Source organism: Terrapene carolina, unplaced genomic scaffold, assembly GCF_002925995.2.
Source record: "Terrapene carolina triunguis isolate 2854851 unplaced genomic scaffold, T_m_triunguis-2.0 Scaffold23, whole genome shotgun sequence".
Classification (NCBI taxonomy): Eukaryota; Metazoa; Chordata; order Testudines; family Emydidae; genus Terrapene; species Terrapene triunguis.
This window is the reverse complement of record NW_020664374.1, coordinates 10,987,519-11,012,591: the sequence shown is the minus strand read 5'-3', so window position 1 is coordinate 11,012,591 and position 25,073 is coordinate 10,987,519. Positions and strand designations below refer to the sequence as shown.

At 40.7% G+C, this 25,073-nt stretch overlaps 1 long non-coding RNA gene across 2 annotated transcripts in view; it reads left to right on the top strand.

Annotated features, from left to right (window-relative positions):
• The first annotated feature begins 5,619 nt into the window (after positions 1-5,619).
• The window catches only part of LOC112117171, a 37,574-nt gene continuing 18,120 nt past the window's right edge, over positions 5,620-25,073 (top strand). For both annotated transcript variants that reach the window (XR_002908953.2, XR_002908951.3), the window contains exon 1: positions 5,620-5,780. This is a non-coding gene — a long non-coding RNA (uncharacterized LOC112117171). The remainder of the gene's footprint in view (positions 5,781-25,073) is intronic.

Genomic DNA, 25,073 nt, shown 5'->3' with positions numbered 1-25,073 from the left:
TTTTCTGACTAGTGCAACTTCCTTTTGGATTTGCCATGATGAAATAATTATGTACATCAGTGCAGTCATGAAACTAGAAACGAAGACTTCCAGTTGTATAGATATTCCTGGGGGGAAATTAATAGGGAGTTACGTGAAGATGAAATAAAATGAGGGGTCCAATTCACCTGAAATGCTTTTAGTTAATGTTGGCTGGAAAATAGAAATCCCTCCCTGATTTTATTTTTTGGTGTGTGCATTTTTCACTGGAAGGAATTTCCAGAAAAATTCCATATGGGGAAAACCAAAATGGAATGTTGCAGCTTTCTGGCTGCCTACCTGGGTGACTTGTCAATTTTGCTTTCTCAGCCTCCCTGCCTTGCCTTGGGCCCCTGCATCTCTGGCAGCCAGGCTGTGGAGGGAGGTGGGGAGGCTGAACACTCTAGCTCTCTTCCTCTCCAGCAGCCAGAACTGGTAAGAAGACAGAGCTGGAGAGGCAAAGATCTGGAGTAATCAGCTGTGGCCTGTGGGGGTGGCAGGGAGGCTGAGCTGGGAGAAAGTGAAATTGACAAGAGTCTTCCAGGTGGGCAGCCATCATTTTGATTCCCCCAATGGAAAATATACATTTTTCTTTTTTTGGCAAAAGAGCAATTTTTCTGTGGAAAATTTCATTTTTGCCAAAAGGGCATTTTCTAGTGAAAATCGTTTGAGTTCCTCACTAGCTCTACATTTGGTATCCTTTTCCCTTGACAGTGCACCTGGCAGCTGTGCCACTTGGACACACACTCGGTTTGTTTTCATAATCTGAAATAAAGTTTTGCTGGCATTGTGGGGAGGGAGAAGCACTGGCAAAAGCTTGGAAAACCAAACAGGTGAATAGTGTTCTTTTAAAAAAAATGAAATAAAATAAGTGGAAATATTAGTCTGCGTTACAGGTTCATCTTTTTGAACAGCCCAACTGGGCACAGGTTGATGGCAGAAGTGAATACCTGGAATGTGAGCCTGAATATTCTTAGACCATTCTGGAATCGGATATAATGCCATTGTAAATGAATAGGGGAGTTGGAAAGGAAACTCTCCAGGGAATAATACAAGTTATATTACGACTTTGGCATTGTAGAGTAGCCTTTTACATAAAGCGCTCAAAACACTTTGAGAACACAAATTAATTCTCAACAAACCACTATAATATAAGTTCTATTAACTCTATTTTACAGATGTGGAAACAGTTAAAGAGGGCTAAGGGCTCAGTTTTTCCTGTCTGTCTCCATAAATATGCTAGCCTGAGGAGAAGGGAAAAGAAGTCCTTTACCTCTAGCACACCTATGCAGGACTGCAGGCATAATCCTCGCCTTAGCCCAGGGAGTGTAAGAGAGCTGGACCAGCTAGCACAGCCTGCATCACTGACCAGCTCCAGGGCTGAGAGTGGCATGGGAAGTTATATCAGGATCTGCTGTGCCTGTGTTGCCTTGCTCTGTGTTCAGGAGACGTTATACTGTTGACATTGCTTCTCAAATTGTGCAGCTCTTCCTCCCCCCAACTCTCTAACATGGCTCAGACTCACAGGAACCCTAATTGAGCTGCCCAAGGTCCCTCAGTGGGTCAGTGGCAAAGCTGGAAAAAGAACAATACATTTTGACTCCCAAATCCTCCATGCTAACTACTAAACCAACATCAAAATAGAGTACATTTTACTTCATTTGCAGTGGAAAGGGAGCATGACAGGTTCCTTTGCAGATTATAGAAACACTTTTAAAGACTGGTTTCTCTAGCAACAAGAATGAAGAGAAGCCTCATGAGTTTCTTCCACCTACTCATTTTTTATGCAGTGAAGCAGATGGTTTGGATAATGCAGGTATTACAGATCCTAATTTACTCAGTGTGGAAAGAAATATAAATACTGGAGTGTATGTGCTTTGCAGCATTCAATATCACAGTATAACAATAACTTTAGCATTCATGCTTCTCCAAAATTCTGGAAGTCTGTATTGATACTCATAATATTTATACAATGGCGAAAAAAACCCCTATGTTAATGCAGAGTTAAGATTGCTTGGCAGTATGTCATCCCCTTACAGAACAGTGAATTGAGAAAAAACCCCAAACTTCTGAAAACCAAGAAATGCACTGATAAGGATGCCCATGCAACCTTCAAATCTACCTTCTTTCAGCAACGCCCCAATAACTCTCTCTCTCTCTCTGTCTCTGTCTCTGTCTCTGTCTCTCTCTCTCTCTCTCTCTCTCACACACACACACACACACACACACATTCTGAGATCCAGCAGGAAGTGAGGGGCAGACCAGTTGAAAGTATCTGGGTAAAGCTAAGAGGGCTAAAAAATAGGGGTGACATCACAGTGGGAGTCTACTATAGGCCACCACATCAGTAAGAGGAGGTGGATAAGGCATTTCTAGAACAGGCAACAGAAATATCCAAACCACAAGACCTAGTAGTAATCAGTACACATCTGTTGGAAAAGTAATATTGGACATTTTGTGTTTTGCCTTAAGTTCTTGGAATGTATTGGGAACAACTTTTTATTTCAGAAAGTGGAGGAAGTAACCAGGGAGACAGCCATTTAAACTTGATTCTCACCAACAGAGAGGAACTGGTGAGTGAATCTGAAGGTGGAAAGCAATTTGGGTGAAAATGATCATGAAATAATAGATTTCATGATTCTACAGAAAGGAATCTATAGAGAAGCAGAATAATGACAGTAGACTTCAAAAAGCAGACTTTAACAAATTTACAGAACTACATAAGAACATAAGAATGGCCGTATTGGGTCAGACCAAAGGTCCATCTAGCCCAGTATCCTGTCTACCAACAGTGGCCAATGCCAGGTGCCCCAGAGGGAGTGAACCTAACAGGTAATGATCAAGTGATCTCTCTCCTGCCATCCATCTCCACCCTCTGACAAACAGAGGCTAGGGACACCATTCCTTACCCATCCTGGCTAATAGCCATTAATGGACTTAACCTCCATGAATTTATCCAGTTCTCTTTTAAACACTGTTATAGTCCTAGCCTTCACAACCACCTCAGGCAAGGAGTTCCACAAGCTGACTGTGCACTGTGTGAAGAAGAACTTCCTTTTATTTGTTTTAAACCTGCTGCCCAATAATTTCATTTGGTGGCCCCTAGTTCTTGTACTATGGGAACAAGTAAATAACTTTTCCTTATTCACTTTCTCCACATCACTCATGATTTTATATACCTCTATCATATTCCCCCTTAGTCTCCTCTTTTCCAAGCTGAAAAGTCCTAGCCTCTTTAATCTCTCCTTATATGGGACCCGTTCCAAACCCCTAATCATTTTAGTTGCCCTTCTCTGAACTTTTTCTAATGCCAGTATATCTTTTTTGAGATGAGGAGACCACATCTGTACGCAGTATTCAAGATGTGAGCGTACCATCGATTTATATAAGGGCAATAAGATACTCTCCGGCTTCTTCTCTATCCCCTTTTTAATGATTTCTAACATCCTGTTTGCTTTTTTGACCGCCGCTGCACACTGCGTGGACGTCTTCAGAGAACTATCCACGATGACTCCAAGATCTTTTTCCTGATTCGTTGTAGCTAAAGTAGCCCCCATCATATTGTATGTATAGTTGGGGGGTTATTTTTCCCAATGTGCATTACTTTACATTTATCCACATTAAATTTCATTTGCCATTTTGTTGCCCAATCACTTAGTTTTGTGAGATCTTTCTGAAGTTTTTCACAGTCTGCTTTGGTCTTAACTATCTTGAGCAGTTTAGTATCATCTGCAAACTTTGCACCTCACTTTTTACCCCTTTCTCCAGATCATTTATGAATAAGTTGAATAGGATTGGTCCTAGGACTGACCCTTGGAGAACACCACTAGTTACTCCTCTCCATTCTGATAATTTACCATTTATTCCTACCCTTTGTTCCCTGTCTTTTAACCAGTTTTCAATCCATGAAAGGACCTTCCCTTTTATCCCTTGACAACTTAATTTATGTAAGAGCCTTTGGTGAGGGACCTTGTCAAAGGCTTTCTGGAAATCTAAGTACACTATGTCCACTGGATCCCCCTTGTCCACATGTTTGTTGACCCCTTCAATGAACTCTAATAGATTAGTAAGACACGATTTCCCTTTACAGAAACCATGTTGACTTTTGCCCAACAATTTATGTTCTTCTATGTGTCTGACAATTTTATTCTTTACTATTGTTTCAACTAATTTGCCCAGTACTGACGTTAGACTTACCGGTCTGTAATTACCGGGATCACCTCTAGAGCCTTTTTTAAATATTGGCGTTACATTAGCTATCTTCCAGTCCTTAGGTACAGAAGCCGATTTAAAGGACAGGTTACAAACCATAGTTAATAGTTCCGCAACTTCACATTTGAGTTCTTTCAGAACTCTTGGGTGAATGCCATCTGGTGCTGGTGACTTGTTACTGTTAAATTTATCAATTAATTCCAAAATCTCCTCTAGTGACACTTCAATCTGTGACAGTTCCTCAGATTTGTCACCTACAAAAGCCGGCTCAGGTTTGGGAATCTCCCTAACATCCTCAGCTGTGAAGACTGAAGCAAAGAATCCATTTAGTTTCTCCGCAATGACTTTATCGTCTTTAAGCGCTCCTTTTGTATCTTGATCATCCAGGGGCCCCACTGGTTGTTTAGCAGGCTTCCTGCTTCTGATGTACTTAAAAAACATTTTGTTATTACCTTTTGAGTTTTTGGCTAGCCGTTATTCAAACTTCTCTTTGGCTTTTCTTATTACATTTTTACACTTAATTTGGCAGTGTTTATGCTCCTTTCTATTTACCTCACTAGGATTTGACTTCCACTTTTTAAAAGATGCCTTTTTATGTCTCACTGCTTCTTTTACATGGTTGTTAAGCTACAGTGGCTCTTTTTTAGTTCTTTTACTGTGTTTTTTAATTTGGGGTATACATTTAAGTTGGGCCTCTATTACGGTGTCTTTGAAAAGCATCCATGTCCAGGAGTTCAGGACAGATGGCAGTTTCTTTAATATTGTCTGAAGGAGACATATTAAAGGCACAACTACAAACTATTCTGATGCAAAGGAAAGATAGTGTTATGGAAGATTTTAAGACAACTCCACTCTATCCTTTCAGCACAGCATTAAAAGCATCATTTTACCACCATTAGCTGAAAATAGGGGAAAAAATAAATTAAACTGGCAGGAAAAAGGGTGGCAACAGCAGACCATAACATTAAGATAAAAGAACTAACAATTGAAATGTAGATAAGTGCACAGAAGGGATGAGGTAATTGTTTACCGTTTGGTATATGTGGAACGTTGGTATGCATCCAAGTAAAAGTGGAGCATGCTCAGTACCGAAATAGGCTAAAGGTCACTCAGATAAGTGGTCAGTCAAGCATGCTCAGTGTAAATATAGGATAAAGGTCACAGACCATAATACTAAACAGACCATAATATTCAAAAATGGTAAACAGTAACTCCACAGTTATGTTCCAACAGTTGTGATTGGAGAATAAGAGAAGGATTAAGAAGTAGCCAATAGAATAATTAGAATGATCAGAATGTGAGCATGCTCAGAATGGGTGTGATGGCTGGCAAAACTGTATAAAAGGGAGTGCACCAGAAGGGAATTTTAGATCTTTAGAGAAAGAGAAGTCAAGGGCAGGAGGAGGAGAAGGAGGCGGATTTAGAAGAAGGAGAAATCAGAAGCAACAGCAGAAGAAGAAGCCTCAGGGTGTGAGCAGCAGGAGTGCGAGCTGCTGGGACAGAGCAGAAAGGACCCTGACAGAGCAGAGGGAAAGAAGCCACCAGAGAGAGTAAGCTTGTGATAGATTGTTATAGGTTGGTGTGTACACATGTGTATGTCTGAGTTAATAAAGATGTCTGTGTATGTATGTGTTATATTAATTGACATGTAGAGTTTAAATTATTATAAACTCTTATAATATATATAATCTTATTTATGATAATATATATATAATATATATAAAATATATAATCTTATAAACCTGGATTGCTTTCAGTGAACTGCAAGTGACTGATCAACGCATGCAGAACACAGTCATTTAGTATTGCTTTAACTGTATGTCATTGTGGTTTGGGTGCTTTTAGCTTGTACCCAAAGATTGTGTTAATAAAAGGGATTTATGTTTAGATTATTACATCAAAAATTACTATTTACACCAAAATAAAGAGGTGCCTTGTTTTGGAAAAATATTGGCTGGGTGTCAATCATTTCTATTGGAGGGCTGTATCCATGACCTCTCAGATTCTGTTTAACCCAAGATTCCTTACCAACCCTGGGAACCCATACCTGACAGAAACAGATTAGCAGACAGGTGGGCTGTCTTAGAGAAGACCCTGAGCAAACCTGGGAGGGGGGCAACAGGTGAGCTATTCTGGGGGTACCGTAAATCTGTTTTTGGGGTAACAATAGGAAGATTAGTAAGAGGTCAATATGGCTGCAATGACCTGAAAAAAATCAAAAAGAAATCCTACACAAAGTGGAAAAATGGACGAATTGCTAAGATGGAGTACAAAAGAATAGCACAAGCATGGAGGGACAAAATCAGAAAGGCTAAGGCACAAAACGTAAAGCAAGGAACATAAAAGGCAATAAGAAGAGAGTCTATAAATACATTAGGAGTAAGAGAAAGAGGAAGGAAAGTGTAGGTCCTCTACTTAGTGGGGAAGGAGAGCTAATAACTGACTACATCAAGAAGGCTGAGGTTTTTAAGGCCTATTTTACTTCAGTTTTCACTAAAAAGGTTAATAGTGACCACATACTCAACACAGTTAATATTAACAAGAGGAAAGAAATGCAAGCCAAAATAGGGAAATAACAGGTTAAGGAATATTTAGATAAATTAGATTCATTCAAGTCAGCAGGATTTGATTAAATTCATCCAAGAGTACTTAAGGAATTAGCTAAACCAATCTTGGAACTGTTAGCAGTTATCGTTGAGAACACATGGAGGATGGGTGATGTCCCAAAGGACTGGAGAAAGGCAAACATAGTACCTATCTTTAAAAAGGGGAACAAAGAGGATCCAGAGAATTATAGACCAATCACCTTAGCTTTGATACCTGGAAAGATACTGCAACAAATTATGAAACAATCAATTGTAAGCACCTAGAGGATAATAGGGTTATAAGGAATAGCCAATGTGGATTTGTCAAGATCAAATTATGTCAAACCAATCTAATTTCCTTCTTTGACAGGGTTACTGGTGAGGTGGATCGGGGTGGGGAAAGGAGTAGACCTGATCTATCTTGATTTTCATAAGGTTTTTGACATAGTCTCACACCACATTCTCATAAGCAAACTATGGAAATGTGGTCCAGATTAAATTACTATAGGGTGGGTGCACAACTGGTTGAAAGACCATACTCAAGAAATAGTTATCAATGGCTTACTGTACAACTGGGAGGGTGTATCTAGTGGGGTCTTGCAGGGGTCAGTCCTGGGTCTGGTACTATTCAATATTTTAATTAATGACTTGGATAATGGAATGGACAGTATGCTTATAATTTGTGGATGACACCAAGCTAGGAGAGGGGTTGTAAGCACTTTGGAGGACAGGATTAGAATTCAAAATGACCTAGACAAATTGGAGAATGGGTCTGAAATCAACAAGATGAAATTCAATGGAGACAAGTGCAAAGTACTTCACTTAGGAAAGAAAAATCAAATTCAGAACTACAAAATGGGGAATAGGTGGCAAGGTGGTAGTACTGCTGAAAAGAATCTGAGAGTTATAGTAGATTACAAATTGAATATGTGTCAACAATGTGATGCAGTTGTGAGAAAAGCTAGCATCATTCTGGGTTGTATTAAGAGAAGTGTTGTATATAAGACAGGAAGTAATTTTCCTGCTCTGCTCAGCACTTGTGAGACCTCCGCTGGAGTGCTGTGTCCAATTTTGGGTGCCACACTTTATGAAGATGTGGACAAATTAAAGGCTGCTATAAGAAGGATGGTGATCAATTGTTCTCCTTGCCCACTGAAGGTATGACAAAAGTAATAGGCTTAATCTACCGAAAGGGAGATTTAGGTTAAGTATTAGGAAAAGATACCTAACAATAAGGCTAGTTAAGCTCTGGAGTAGGCTTCCAAAGGAGGTTGTGAAAATCCCCATCATTAGAGGTTTTTAAGAACAGGTTGGACAAACACCTGTAAGGGATGCTCTAGGTTTACCTAATCCTGGCTCAGTGCAGGGGTCTGGACTCAATGACCTCTTTAGGTCCCTTCCAGCAATACATTTCTATGATTCTATACGTTTACTTTGTCAATCCCATAGTTACTGAAATGTAAAGCTCTTCACCTCCTTTTACAACCCATTCACTTCATGTCACCCTCCCTCTACCCTCTTCAAGCAATGCACCCACTCACACTGGCTCTTGGCACTGTAAAATTCAAGAGGTTCCAGATCCTGGCATACACTAATACAAACACAACTAATTAACTATACAGGGGAAGCAGCAAAACTCACTATGCACACAGTATTGTAAAATGCACAAGGTAACCAGATTAGGAATAAATGGGAACATTTTCATTTCAGTTACATTAATCTTAAGGTATATCTATACCTATGGCAGCATGTAGACTTACAGACACGGTATGCCCAGCTAGCATGGGTATAAATAGCAGTGTAGACAGTGAGGCACAGCTTAGGTGAATAGAGTTGAGTGTCCTACAGACCTGAATCCTAGTGTATATATACCTAAGCAGTGCCTCCCACATCTACACTGCTATTTTTTAGCAGTGTAGTGTCCCACTGTTTCCCTGCTGCCAGAGCCTTTCCCCACCTCATTGAAAGGCTCCGACAACAAGGAAAGGCTCTGGCAAGGTGGAGGAAGTGAAGAAAGGCTCCAGCAGCAGGGAAAGGCTCTATCATGTCCCTGCTGCTGGACCCTTTCACCACTGCTGATATCTTTTGCTGACCTGTGTAGCTACATAGCACAGTGACAAGTGTGGACCCAGACTGCTTTCACTGCTGTAGGTAGCTACACTTGTAGTGCCTGTACTATACTCTGGTGTAGACAAGTCATTAGGTATTAAAATTTGCTGTACTAAGTACAACATGTTCAGACAGAATGTGATTTTTAAATGGACAATAGTCCTTTAATCACTGCCTTCATCAGTAAAAATTAAGATCAGACCTGACCCTGTTCTTTAGATCAGTGGTTTATTACATGTAGTGTCTACATTCCTGAAAAGCTATCCCCCAAAGAAGGACAGATAGGAAAAGGATGGGAAGAGAGAACTCAACAGGAAAAGTCAGTGATTTGGTTTGTTGTTTGGCACACATTCTGTTAAACTGAGTTATGTTAGACGGTCATGAGGCTACTTCTCAGACAGTGCCTCTTTTGCCACAGCACTTACGTGTCTGATTCTGCACATTGCTGAGCATGCTCAACTCCCATCAACTGAAATGGGAGACAGAGGTGCTCACATTTGGCAGAAGGTAATCAGAATCTCACAGGATCCTGACCTTACGCGATCTTCCCTTGGAGAAGCAAAAAGACTCGCATTGCTCCAATAATAAGTGGTCATAAAAAAACATCTGATAGCATAAATATGGAAAATGCCCAGTTCAGAGACATCACATTGCCTCGTGTAATTGATGCCTTCACATTCTAAGCTGTCCCTATGCATCTAACCAGAAACGTGTTATTACACCTCACCAGTTATATTTATAACCTGAGCCACATTTTCAAATGCGAACACACAAGTTATTGAAGGTGCTCGCATCCTTCATGAAAAAAAAGAACCAACAGATCATTTGAAAATCAGCAAAATAAATAGATTCAGGGATATTTCAGCTTTTACCTCTGCCAGCCAGGAAAATAATTTTCATAATTTATAACAAACTGCAAAACAGGGTGAGGGTACACTTACACCGATGTTGCAGGAATCTCTGCAAATAGGAATGTTTTCATGCAAATGCTAAGTGACAAATAATATAAACATCTACTGCCTTTAAAATTTCCAACAACTTTATAAATAGTTATTTTCATCTCTTTTTGTTAGGAACTGAATTGTTCAATTCACTTTCCAGTACCAAAGAAAAATAACAAAAAACCTCAGGATCAATAAAATATTGCCTAATTTGTGGAAATATTCTGATGCAGTTAGGTGTCACAGCATGTTCCCATTAATCATAGTTGTCTCTCAAGGTTTCTAAGCAAGGCACAGTCTGTAATTTCCTTCTGATTTTACATATTATTTATTACAGGTAGGATGTTGAAACTGTATGAAGGAGATGGGAGGATCAAGCCCATAAATTAGGTTAGATTGCACACTGTACAGATTATACCTGTGTGAGCTTTTCTGAAGTCGAGTTCCTTCTAAGTGATCAATTCATTTTCTTCTAGTTACAGTAGTGAGACCCAAGATTGAAGACAAACTAATTTTAAGCTGCTCTTAACAGCAACTTCTGTAGAAAAAATGTTGCTGGAATAATATGGATGAGGATTCTCGGATTGCTTTCTGGAGACTCTTAACAAGCGATGGATGGCTATTTTTTTCCCCATTAATAAAAAATAATGCATAAGAGAATGTGATTTCTTTGCTTAGCAGGTGTTCTCTAGATTCCTGTACAACTTGCCTAAAGGGTCTTTCTACAAATGGGAATCACATCAGCCTGATTCATATACTTCTACAAGTTCTTTACATCCTCCTAATAGAGTATTTTTTAGATATATTAAACTGCAAGAGGGAGGATATAAATACAACTCTATTCATGTTATATATGTCTAAAATGGAAAGAAGATGATGTACACATATAGAATGGCTGCAAAAAACCCAATATCAGTTCTAATAATATTTCTGCACATAGTAATGAGAAGATCTAATAATAGGATACAGTTTCCCACCTTATTTTCAGCAGAATGATATACAGCTAGTAAAGTCTTGGAAAGATATTTTTGGTCGATTGTCCAAGTGGCAGTGTATCTGCTCTGTATAGCCACTATGTAAAATATTTATTCAGAGAACTGATTATTAATTTTGTGTCTAAGATTACTATGGAAACATTCACAAATGTTAGATAAGGGATTGTTCAGCTTGATGTTTCTTAAATATACAAGTATCAGAGAGACTATAACCTCACCCAGACCTACAAATTGGTTTCCAAATTTAAAACAGTCTCCTTACACTATAACTCTTACTGTCGGGATACCATCCTGTTAAGTGAAGGTTGTGAATGCCTTAACAAAATGTGTATGCAGTGTAGTTGTAGCTGGGTCAGTCCTAGGACATTAGAGAGGCAAGGTGGGTGAGGTAATATCTTTTATTGGACCAACTTCTGTTCATGAAAAGACGAGCTTTTGAGATCTGCAGAAGAGCTGTGTGTGGCTCAAAAGCTTTCCTCTCTCACCGACAGAAGGTGGTACAATAAAAGCTATTACTTCACCCACCTTGTTCCTCAACAAAAGTTGACAGTTTTAGTGCTTAAAGCAAAATGACTTTTGTTTATTGACATGTCAACATTTTCTAAGGTGGCCTCTGATTTTCAGTTCCTCTGGTTTTTATACCCAAATTGAGCATATTAGACTAGGTTTTCCAGATGTGCTGAGCAACCTCGGCTGTGATTATCTTTAAGTGGAATTATAAGCACAACACGTCCGAAAAACAACATTCTATTTGGACACTCAAAAATTGAGACACCCAAAATGTGATGTCACACTGCAAAATTTTGACCTATGTGACCTTATGGGAGTGGGAGTCTGGAGACCTCATTTCTATTTCTGGTTCTGCCTACTGTGTGACCTTGAAAAAGTCACTTTCTCCTCCCACCCATTGTCTGTTTTGTCTACTTACTTAGGCCTTGTCTTTTATTCTTAACTTGAGTTAACCAACTTGAGACAAAGTCCTAATGAAGACAAGGCAGTTTGTAGTTTTCATATGAATTAGTGGGTCAAGATAAGCCCCAGGCATGCCCATGGTTTTTAAAGTCGATTTACAAACTTGTGTGAAAATTGCAAATAGCCTTGTCTTCACTAGGGTTTTATCATGAGTTAGTTAACTTAAGTTATCAAACTCATGTTAAGAACACATGTTCTTTTCTCTAGAGAAGACACAGCCTTAAACTATCAGTTTTCCAGGACAGCAACTGTCTCCTATTATGTGTTCTATCATCCCTAATACAAAGAGGGTTTATCTCAGCTGGGACCTCTTGGTGCTACTGCAATACAAGCAGTATGTCCAAAGTTACAGAGGACTTCTGAGGCAGAGCTGGAGTAAAACCCAAATCTCTTCACTCCAGTCCATTAACCACAAGACGATACTCTCACATGTAGTAATGAGATCAAAGGACAACATTTTCAAATCTGGTTGCCTAAAACTTTGCCTCCTTAATCCATTCTTAGATATTTAAGATGGAATTATGCACCTAAGTCACTTAGATCATTTTGAAAGTTCTACTGTGGATCCATGGATTTAGGAGGCTAATTTTTAGGTACCCACGTCTAAAGATTCTGGCCAAAAGATCCATGACAGTGTATTATGCAATGAGCTGTAACCTGAGAGGATATCTCATAAAAGATATTTAGTACCTATTCTTTTATACAAACAGGCTAATGATACAAACAAACTCCAATGCCTCCCTTCTTGATTTTAAATTCCTGTGATTTATTTTTAAATTTTAAAAATTTCTTATAAAAGCCATTAGTAAAAATGGTCCCTTGAAGCACAGAAAAGAATTGGAGCTTCAGAATTCAACCTGCTGCAATTTGTATAATTAGTCATTATGAAATGTATCTGAGTAACAGTGCAAAGTGCGTTTCTCAGCATCAGATATCTGAGTGTGTGATTGGATTCACAAAAGAGGGGATGGGAATGGAGAGATAGTACAACTGACATAATGAAATTACTGCTAAGAGCTACGCTGATACAAGTATCCTTTTTGCTCATCCAGTCCTGTGAAGGGAATGAATTTAGAATCTTGCATTGTTAGGTTGTGCAACTCTACAGCTAGAATGTGTCAGTTTTGACCTGGAAACATTAAACAATAAAATTATGCCGGTTGAACAAAATGTATGTTTCTGCAGACCAAAAATAGCACTCTGATTAGGCTGGTTTTAAAATGTTTCATTTAGCCTTGGGATGTGTATTGCATTCTAATATAATACCATTAGGCCTTTTAAAATGCCTCAGCCTTGAAATTTGCTACAGATCAATAAACACAAAATTGGGGGAGAGGAGTGTCAGCCTTAACCTTTTTATCAAAGATAACATGGGTGAAATCCTGGCCTTATTGAAGTCAGTGGGAGTTTTGCCACTGACTTCTTTGGAGACAGGATTTCATCCCTAGTCTTTTCACTTATTTGTTAGTTGCAAAACAGGATACTTGTCAACTCTCCAGGGATTTTCTCAGAACCTCCCTTTTGGTATACTTCCACATGAATTCCAGGAACACTGGTCTCTGCACTAAAACCCCAAATAAAATCTCTTTAGATGCAGCAATTTAATTATATATATATTTATGTTTTTATAAAATGTTTAAACACTAATGTATCTTTATAGGGTGCAGGAGAAAATGCTCTCTTCAGAAAGTTTTTATGCAGATCCACAGCTTTTCAAACCAACTGACATCTATTGCTTTTATGTGTCATGTATTTTTGACAAAGTAATATCTACAGAACTGGATATTGGAATGATACACGATGGAACAATGTGTCAGCAGGGAACTATGAGGAAATGTCTGTAGAAACATAATATTGTTCCAAAACAAAACAAACAACAGCCTGTGTTTTGAATGTATGTTAAAATTTACTCAGAATAGTTTAGTCCCATGGCTTCTTCAGAATGTTACTATGTGAGTGAACTGAGTTTAGGTGCATGGTGTCTGTTACTCATGAGGTCAAAGAAGCTCACTAGGATGGATGCTTGAGCTTTAGGGTAGGACGGGTGTAGGCAAGAGGCTGACTCCTGTTGATCAGTAGAAGAGTCCTAATGGTTTGGGTGTAATGGGGAATGATACAGTCTTGCCCAGGGTAGCTATGTAACATTTTGTTCATGTTAAAAATCAATCATTTAAACTTGCTGCATATTTAGTTCTACTAAAAACAGATCAAGTTTGCATTTGAAATGTCATATCACCATAGTAGCTGCTTTACACGTTTAAATATAGAATCATAGAATCAAAGAAGATTAGGGTTGGAAGAGACCTCAGGAGGTCATCTTGTCCAAGCCCCTGCTCAAAGCAGGACCAACCCCAACAAAATCATCCCAGCCAAGGCTTTGTCAAGCCGGGCCTTAAAAACTTCTAAGGATGGAGATTCCCCACCTCCCTAAGTAACCCATTCCAACGCTTTACCACCCTCCTAGTGAAATAGTTTTTCCTAATATCCAACCTAGACCTCCCCCACTGCAACTTGAGACCATTGCTCCTTGTTCTCTCATCTGCCACCACTGAGAACAGCCTAGTTCCATCCTCTTTGGAAACCCCCTACAGGTAGTTGAAGACTGCTATCAAATCCCCCCTCACTCTTCTCTTCTGCAGACTAAATAACCCCAGTTCCCTCAGCCTATCTCATAAGTCATGTGCTCCAGCCCCCTAATAATTTTCATAGCCCTCCGCTGGACTTTCTCCAATTTGTCCATATCCTTTCTGTAGCGGGGGGCCCAAAAGTGGTCGCAGTACTCCAGATGTGGCCTCAGCAGTGCTGAATAGAGGGGAAAATCACTTCCCTCAATCTGCTGGAAATGCTCCTACTAATGCAGCCCAAAATGCCATTAGCCTTCTTGGCAACAGGGGCACACTGTTGACTCATATCCAGCTTCTCAACCACTGTAATCCCCAGGTCCTTTTCTGCAGAACTGCCACTTAACCCCCAGCCTGAAGAAGTGCTTGGGATTTTTCCATCCTAAGTGCAGGACTCTGCACTTATCCTTGTTGAATCTCATCAGATTTCTTTTGGCCCAATCCTCCAATATGTCTAGGTCATTCTGGACTCTATCCCTACCCTCCAGCATATCTACCTCTCCCCCCAGCTTAGTGTCATCCGTGAACTTGGTGAGGGTGCAATCCATCCCATCATCCAGATCATTAATGAGGATGTTGAACAAAACTGGCCCCAGGACTGACCCCGGGGCACTCCGCTTGATACCGGCTGCCAACTAGACATCAAGCGTTGATCACTACTCATTGAGCCCAACGATCTAGCCAGCTTTCTATCCACCTTATAGTCCAGAATGGATACGTCCCATTTTTTACTGACAAACCAAAAGTTACCCCCTTTCAATCAGCTGCATGCTGTCATTTTTATAATGTAAATGTACGTGCTGTAGTGTCTTCTCTGACTTCAAATCTGTGACACATAGAAATTTAAATAACCCCAAGAAAATGCTGATTTAACCAGATCTTACAGTTTAAAGGTACTTTTCATGTTAGCACTATTTTTTTTGGCACTCCGCTCAGACTGTTTTTCATGTCTCAGGGTCACCCTCTACTAAATAACAACGTGCTGCATATTACTAATTATGGCATCTTTTGTGGGAGCAGCAAATCCTTGTGACCCCAGCGGTATCCCATTGGTGCTCTGATTTAGTCTGATTTTTCCTTAGGCTTTTTCCAGGAAAAAAAGTTAGGGTGGAGTAATTCCCTTAACTCTGCATTTCTCACATTTTTAGCTTTTAACCACAGCCCTGAATGTATTTTGAACTTAGCCCTGTTTGTTTAGATTTATAACTCTATGGCAATATGTAATTTTGAAATCATGCATATTATGGCATTTATCCCAGAACACATATCCTCTGCCCACAAGAATCCATATACAGTAGTGGACTATCCTGCAGGGTCACTACTCCTCTTGAAGTTACAGGACAGGCCTAGATACTGAATATCAGTTCTCCCCCACGTTCTATTTTTTTGCTGGGGAGAGAGAGTGTGTGTAAGAGGGTAGTTAAAGAGCCAAATCCCCAGCTGCTGTAAATCAGCATAGTTCCATTGATTTCAAAGGAGCTACACTGATTTACACAAGCTTAGAATCTGGCTCAAAGAACTTTGTTTGTAACTAATGCAACTGATATATGGACATATTTTTGGAGGATTACTGGTAGAGTTACTGTGTTCTATAATGAATTTCTCTTTTTTTGCTTGGGGAAGGGAAGGGATTTTCTAAAATTGCCTCTCTGTTACTAAATTACTAGAAAGTAAGAAGATTAAGTGAATTGTTCAGATTGCACTTGATAGATGGTACAATTACAGTAACCCAAGAGCCATCTCTATACAAAATTGGCTATAAAACCAATATTTGATGAAATATTTTCAAGACTGCATTCACAAACTCCAGACTTCTTGCAGCCCTTGAAAAGTTTCTATCAGAAGTATTGGAATCTGGCTGAAAAAGATGGAAATAATAGAAAGCTCACCCTCCCCCCAAAAGGCATAGCAGACTGGAACTACTAAAGGGGCAGAATTAAGATTTTTAGGGAGTTAATAATAAGAACTTGCATAAAATTCCAGCAGATATAAAGTCTTGGAATTTTATGCACTAAGGCATATTTTTAAGTTACATAAATTAATCATGATGAGTTATGCTGCGTGACATCAAGACAGCATAAAATCTAATTCAGCAGTATACATTATGGCTCAACATCACAACATAGCTAAACATAACAACTGTCTACAAGTATCAAGGCCAAGTCATGGGCAGCTTGCCTAGTGGCTACACCCAAGGCCAGATGTCAGGAATCTGAGTCATTTGTCAATACATGATCAGAAACCAGAAGTGGAAACAAGGCCAAGTCAGAAACCAAGTATCAAAGCCAGGAGACAAATGCAGGGCTCAGGAATCAGAAGCAAAGCAAGAAAATAGGGCCCATAGCAGCAACTAGCTGAGGTTCTGCCCTGTTGCACAGACAAACTTCCTGCAGCTTCCAAAGATTTAAATAGGATGTACGGACCAATCAGGAATCCAGAATGTCCTGTCAATCAGGGCCTCCTCTGACTGGCACATCCTGTGCGGGGTGGTACCCTAGGGCTCATGACTCCCTGAATATAACTGCTACTAAAGCAATTAAGTGTGGTGTCATGGATGTGATTGATGCCCAGGGACTCTGCAAGTCCAGGTTCTAGGATACCCCTCCCCCCCCCCACCTCTATGCCTTCTAACAAGTGTCTGATGGGTGTATTACTGAGAAAGGAAAATAGTTGTTTTAGGTGGTAAAAGAGAGCATGACTAGGACTAACAGGTCTACAGCAGGGACTTTGGTAGAGTTTGCAATGTTAAGGCATTTAGTTCCTGAGAGCAAACTACTGGGGAGAAGGGGCTTTTCTTACATGGGTCTCTGCACCAAGCTGTGTTTGGGGTGAGAGCTGACTGGCAGCCCCACGGCAGCTGTGAAGATAAAAAGGGCTGTAAGGTAGGCAGGCGGAGTGGCTACTAGAGAGCCAGTAGGCTTCTGGAAAGTAGCTTCTGCCAACAAACTGATGAGAAGAAAGAAAACAGAGAGAGAAAACAGAATAGGAGGCTAGAAAGTCCACAGAGGTAAGAAGCAACTCAGAGAACAGCAAGGAACTTGAGATGGGTTAACTCTGGCTGCTTTGAACCAGGGCCCTGAGCTGGAACCCAGTGGCATAGGCGGGACCTGGTTTTCCTTACCTCTTTCCCAGACTAAGAAGGGAAAGGGAAAATGGTCAAAGACTATAAGTATTATACAGAGGCCAGAGGAGAGATTCTGAGACGCTTGGACATTGAGTTCCTTATTTTTGGACTCTTCTGTGCCTGTGAAATGGGATAGACTGAGCAGGGACTTAACCAATGACAGATTGTTTTGATGCCAGAAGGGCTGGAAAACGTGTTGGACTGAATGAACCATTATGGTACTATGCCCAGACACAGAAAGGTGCTTTAGAGGTGAGCGTATGTTCCTACACCATGTGAAAGTGACCTAAGCCCAGAGGTAAGTGGGGGAGTGGAATACTGGGAGGAAACACAAGGAGGAGGGTACAAGATGGGAAGCCTCCTGATTCATACTGAGAAAGTAGGGCAATCGGCTAGTTTCCTTAGGTTCATGTACATGAATGCAAGAAGCCTGGGAAAGAAGCAGGAAGAATTGGAAGTCCTGGCACAATCAAGGAACTACAACATGATTGGAATAACAGAAACTTGGTGGGGCAGTTCACATGACTGGAGCACTGTCATGGATGGGTATAAATGGTTCAGAAAGGACAGTTAGGGGAAGAAAGGAGTTTCATTGTATGTAAGAGCGGTATGATTGCGCAGAGCTCCAGTTTGAAACTGGAGAAAAGCCTGTTGAGAGTCTTTGGGTTAAGTTTAGAGGCGAGAGCAACAAGGGTGATGTCGTGGTGGGCGTGTGCTATAGCCCACCGGATCAGAAGGATGAGGTAGATGAGGCTTTCTTCGGACAACTAACTGAAGTTTCCAGATCACAGGCCCTGGTTCTAAAGGGGGACTTCAATCACCTTGACCTCTGCTGGGAGAGCAATACAGCAATGCACAGACAATCCAGGAAGTTTTTGGAGAGTGTTGGGGACAACTTCCTGGTACAAGTGCTGGAGGAACCGACTAGGGGCCGTGCTTCTCTTGACCTGCTGCTTACAAACAGGGAAGAATTGGTAGGGGAAGTAGAAGTGGGTGGCAACTTAGGCAGCAGTGACCATGAGATGGTTGAGTTCAGGATCCTGACAAAGGGAAGAAAGAAGAGTAGCAAAATACGAACCCTGGACTTCAGAAAAGCAGACTATGACTCCCTTAGGGAAATGATGGGCAGGATACCCTGGGAAGCTAATATGAGGGGGCAAGGAGTCCAGGAGAGCTGGCTGTATTTTAAAGAAGCCTTATTGAGGGCGCAGGAACAAACCATCCCGAAGTGCAGAAAAATAGCAAATATGGCAGGCAACCAGCTTGACTTAACAGTGAAATCTTTGGTGAGCTTAAATTCAAAAAGAAAGCCTACAAGAAGTGGAAATTTGGACAGATGACTAGGGAGGAGTATAAAAATATTGCTAGAGCATGCAGGGGTGTAAGCAGGAAGGCCAAGGAACAATTGGAGTTGCAGCTAGCAGGGGATGTCAAGGGTAACAAGAAGGGTTTCTACAGGTAAATTAGCAACAAAAAGAACGTCAGGGAAAGTGTGGGACCCTTACTGAATGAGGGAGGCAACATAGTGACAGATGATGTGGAAAAAGCTGAAGTACTCAATACATTTTTTGCCTCAGTCTTCACAGACAAAGGCAGTTCCCAGACTGCTGCACTGGGCAACACAGCATGGGGAGTAGGTGAGCAGCCTTCAGTGGTGAAAGAACAGGCTAAGGACTATTTAGAAAAGCTGGACATGCACAAGTCCATGGGTCCAGATCTAATCATCCAAGGGTGCTGAGGGAATTGGCTGATGTGATTTCAGAGACATTGGCCATTATCTCTGAAAACTCATGGCGATCCGGGGAGGTCCCGGATGGCTGGAAAAAGGCAAATATAGATAGTGCCCATATTTTAAAAAGGGAAGAGAGAGAACCCAGGGAACTACAGACCAATCAGCCTCACTTCAGTCCCCAGAAAAGTCATGGAGCAGGTACTCAAGGAATCCATTTTGAAGCACTTGGAGGAGAGGAAGGTGATCAGGAACAGTCAACATAGATTCACCAAGGGCAAGTCATGCCTGATCAACCTGATTGCCTTCTATGAGGAGATAACTGGCTCTGTGGATATGGAGAAAGTGGTGGACTTTAGCAAAGCTTTTGATATTGTCTCCCACAGTATTCTTGCCAGCAAGTTAAAAAAGTATGGATTGGATGAATGGACTATAAGTGGATAGAAAGCTGGCTAGATTGTTGGGCACAATGGGTAGTGATCAACATCTCGATGTCTAGTTGGCAGCTGGTATCAAGCGGAGTGCCCCAGGGATTGGTCTTGGGGCCGGTTTTGTTCAGCATCTTTATTAATGATCTAGATGATGGGATTAATTGCACCTCAGCAAGTTCGCAGATGATACTAAGCTGGGGGGAGAGGTAGATACACTGGAGAGTAGGGATAGGGTCCAGGGTGATTTAGACAAATTGGAAGATTGGGCCAAAAAAAATCTGAGATTCAACAAGGATAAGTGCAGAGTCCTACACTTAGGAAGGAAGAATCCCACACACCACTACAGACTGGGGACCGACTGGCTAAGCTGTAGTTCTGCGGAAAAAGACCTGGGGATTACAGTGGACGAGAAGCTGGATATGAGTCAGCAGTGTGCCCTCTTTGCCAAGAAGGCCAATGGCATATTGGGCTGTATTATTAGGAGCATTGCCAGCAGATTGAGGGAAGTGATTATTCCCCTCTATTCGACACTGGTGAGGCCACACCTGGAGTATTGCATCCAGTTTTGGTCCCCCCACAACAGAAGGGATGTGGACAAATTGGAGAGAGTCCAGCAGAGGGCAATGAAAATGATTAGGGGGCTGGGGCACATGACTTACGAGAAGAGGCTGAGGGAACTGGGGTTATTTAGTCTGCAGAAGAAAAGAGTGAGGGTGGATTTGATACCAGCTTTCAACTACCTGAAGGGGGGGGGTTCCTTAGAGCAGTGTTTCCCAAACTTGGGACGCCACTTGTGTAGGGAAAGCCCTTGGCGGCCCGGGCTGGTTTGTTTACCTGCCCCGTCCACAGGTCCAGCCGATCGCGGCTCCCACTGGCTGCGGTTCGCTGCTCCAGGCCACTGGGGGCTGCTGGAAGCGGCGGCCAGTACGTCCCTCAGCCCGCGTCGCTTCCAGCAGTCCCCATTGGCCTGGATGGCAAAACAGTGGGAGTCGCGATTGGCTGGACCTGCGGACGGGGCAGGTAAACAAACTGGCCCGGCCCGCCAGGGGCTTTCCCTACACAAGTGACATCCCAAGTTTGGGAAACACTGCCTTAGAGGATGGAGCTAGGCTGTTCTCAGTGGTGGCAGATGACAGAACAAGAAGCAATGGTCTCAAGTTGCAGTGGGGGAGGTCTAGGTTGGATATTAGGAAACACTATTTCACTAGGAGGGTGGTGGGGGAAAAAAAGGGGTGGTTACCTAGGGAGGTGGTGGAATCTCCTTTCTTAGAGGTTTTTAAGGCCCGGTTTGACAAAGCCCTGGCTGGGATGATTTAGTTGATGTTGGTCCTGCTTTGAGCAGGGGCGTGGACTAGATGACCTCCTGAGGTCTCTTCCAACCCTAATATTCTATGAATCTATGATTCTATGAACTCCTTGAGAGGACTCCTACCACATAATCTGTAACTATCTCTTGCCAGACCCACCTGGACAACTCACCCCAGCTAGATTGCTCAGACTGCCCATAAAGACAGCTCAACCATATTTCTACTCTCCCAACAGAGAAGCTCAGCTTACAAACTCATCTGTTCCTGCACTTCAGGGCAATGCATACTTAGGCCTGGTCTACACTAGGACTTTAATTCGGATTTAGCAGCGTTAATCCGAATTAACCCTTCACCCGTCCACACTACAGAGCCAGTTAATTCGAATTAAAGGGCCCTTTAAATCGATTTCTGTACTCCACCTCGACGAACGGAGTAGAGCCTAAATCGATTTTGTTAATTCGAATTAGGGTTAGTGTGGACGCACACCACCGAATTAATGTGGTTAAAAACCGAATTAAGGTGCTTAGTGTGGCCGCGCACAATCGAATTTATACAACCTGTTTCCCAAATTCGAATTATCTAAATTCGGATTAATCCTGTAGTGTAGACATACCCTTAGTAAGTATGAGTGTACTTCCTAATACACTAGGAGTGAAATCCTGGCTCCATTAAAGTCAATGGAAGCTGTCTCAACAACAGCACACGCCTCCCTCAGTTCTCATTGTGGCATTCGGAATGGCCAGTTTACCAGCAAAACCTCTGCGGCATCAAGTGCGATTGACAAGATCAGCAACATTTAGGAGGTTTTAAATGGTGTGTAGCGAGGTTCTTCTAGGGATCTGCAAATCTGGCATCTCTGTCCAGTACAAACAAACATTGTTATTAATTTTACTTTCCCTGTTTTTCCTGGCATTTCCCTGAAGCCCTGATTTAGCATCCCTGATTCAGACTGCTGAACTCAACTGACCTTGGAAGGGTCAGGTTATTGTTTACACAAGGCAGGGTGGAATTGTATATACAAGCCAAGATGATTTACAGAAAACAAAGTCTTCTTTCAGCATAGAACAAGATGTATGTTTTGGTGATTTGAGTCATTTGTTGACTAAACTGGCCCAGTCACAAATTAGGCAGTCTTAGCTTCATTCTCAAAAATGTTTTGAGACTTCTTCGTTTATCATGACTTGGTATGCAAACCATTCAGTCCGCACAGAACCCAGAGAACTCAGTAGCACATCAGCATTGCCCCTGTTCCGTTACTAATCGATTAAAGTATGCCTTGCCCCATTTGGTGTTGTAAACCTCTTCCCCCTCCCAAACCCTAAAGAAGATGAAACCTGCAGGTGGCTATTTTACCTTTGTAAACCAGCCTTAGGCAGTAAATATTCAGCATGGTGCAGAGTGATTTAGAAATTGGACTCCTTTTAATGGAGTTATTTAATTAAATCCCTAGGCAGTAAATTGAAAATGCCTCCCTAGGTTTTTTGATGCAACATGTAACTCTCAGACACTAGGGGACACCTTTTCAGGGGTTTGCAAGTTAGCTCATGTGGGTACCCAATTTGCCATAAATGACTATAAGCTTTGGTTACCCTTCCCTTTTTTGGGTCATATTTAGGGCTGTCAATTAATCGCAGTTAATTCACGTGATTAACTCAAAAAATTAATCACGATTAAAAAATTTATCGTGATTAATCACAGTTTTAATCGCCCTGTTAAACAATAGAATACTAATTGAAATTTATTAAATATTTTGGATGTTTTTCTACATTTTCATATATATTGTATTCTGTGTTGTAACTCAAATCAAAGTGTATATTAGTTTTTATTATAAATATTTGCACTGTAAAAATGATAAACAAAAGAAATAATGTTTTCAATTCACTTCATACAAGTACTATAATACAATCTCTTTGTTGTGAAGGTGCAACTTTTTTTTGTTACATAACTGCACTCATAAACAAAACAATGTAAAACTTCAGAACCTACAAATCCACTGAGTCCTATTTCTTGTTCAGCCAACCGCTAAGACAAACAAGTTTGTTTACATTTACAGGAGATAATGCTGCCCTCTTCTTATTTACAATGTCACCAGAAAGTGAGAACGGGCATTTGCATGGCACTTTTGTAGCCGGCATTGCAAGGTATTTACATGCCAGATATGCTAAACATTCGTATGCCCCTTCATGCTTTGGCCACCATTCCAGAGGACATGCTTCCATGCTGTTAAAAAAATAATGTGTTAATTAATTTTGTGACTGAACTCCTTGGGGGATAATTGTATGTCTCCAGCTCTATTTTACCTGGATTCTGCCATATATTTCATGTTTTAGCAGTCTCAGCTGATGACCCAGCACATGTTGTTCATTTTAAGAACATTTTTGCTGCAGATTTGCCAAAACGCAAAGAAAGTACCGGTGTGAGATTTCTAAAGATAGCTACAGCACTCAACCCAAGGTTTAAGAATCTGAAGTTGCTTTCAAAATCTGAGAGGGATGAGGTGTGGAGCATGCTTTCAGGTCTGAAAAGAGCCACTCTCCAATGCAGAAACTACAGAAAATCAACCTTCTGCTGGTGGCATCTGACTCAGATAATGAAAATGAACATGCGTTGGTCTGCACTGCTTTGGATTATTATCAAGCAGAACCTGTTATCTGCATGGACACATGTCCCCTGGAATGGTGGTTGAAGCATGAAGGGACATATGAATCTTTAGCACATCTGGTACGTAAATATCTTGCGATGCCAGCTACAACAGTGCCATGAGAACGCCTGTTCTCACTTTCAAGTGACATTCTAAACAAGAAGCAGGCAGCAAATTATCTTCTGCAAATGTACACAAACTTGTATGTCTGAGTGATTTGCTGAACAAGGAGTAGGACTGAGTGGACTTGCAGGCTCTAAAATTTTACATTGTTTTATTTTTGAATGCGGTTTTTTTGTACATAATTCTACATTTGTAAGTTCAACTTTCATGATAAAGAGATTGCACTACAGTACTTGTATTAGGTGAATTGAAAAATACTATTTATTTTGTTTTTTTACAGTGCAAATACTTGTAATAAAAAATAAATATAAAGTGAGCACTGTACACTTTGTATTCTGTGTTGTAATTTAAATATATTTGAAAATCTAGAAAACATCCAAAAATATTAAAATAAATGGTATTCTATTATTTTTAACAGTGCGATTAATAGCACGATTAATCACGATTAATTTTTTTAATTGCATGATTAATTTTTTTAATTGCTTGATAGCCCTAGTCATAATGATATCAGACAGAGAAGGAAAGACTGATGTAGAGATGGACTTGAACAGATATAGCTGATACATATGGTTTCCTTCAAACAATTTGTATACATGTGCCTAATTACTGGGTTCTGTCTTGTTTTCTGTTGCAAAAAAGAAAAGAACTGCTGCCAGTCTATAATATTAGCCAACTTTTGTGGGTAAGACTGTAGTATTTTAGAACACCTAATGCTTAGATGCACTCTATTTTCTGTCTCTTATAGGAAAAAACCTCTAGATGAGATAGGTGCAATAAATAGTGTTCAGAGAGATTTTTATTTGAAATGGTTTTAGAGAAGCTAACAAGAGAAGTATTCTACGCAGAAGTATGCAAGGCAGAACTAATCACAATAGATGGTTGTGCAATTTGCATACCCAACATTCTGTTTATCCCAGTGGGCACCCATCATATTTCAAGACTGATGTGCTAGAAAATTTGGATTAGCTAATATCTAGGAGTTTATTCCCTGATTAAGAAATTTCCCTCCCTCACACTTAAATAGCACTTTCTCTCAGTCATATTGTAATAGCACAACAGACTAAATTAAGTGACAATAAATCTTTTCAAAATAAACAGTGTTAAGAAAAGTAGCAATTAATTTAGTTAGTAGCTTTCAAGCAAATTACCTTCTGAATTTCTTAGAACAGTTTGTGAAAAGAACATAGAGTGCAATGTTATTAATTATACATAAAGTAATTGTATAATAATCCCTTACATTTATGTTGCACATGATCCTAAAGTGC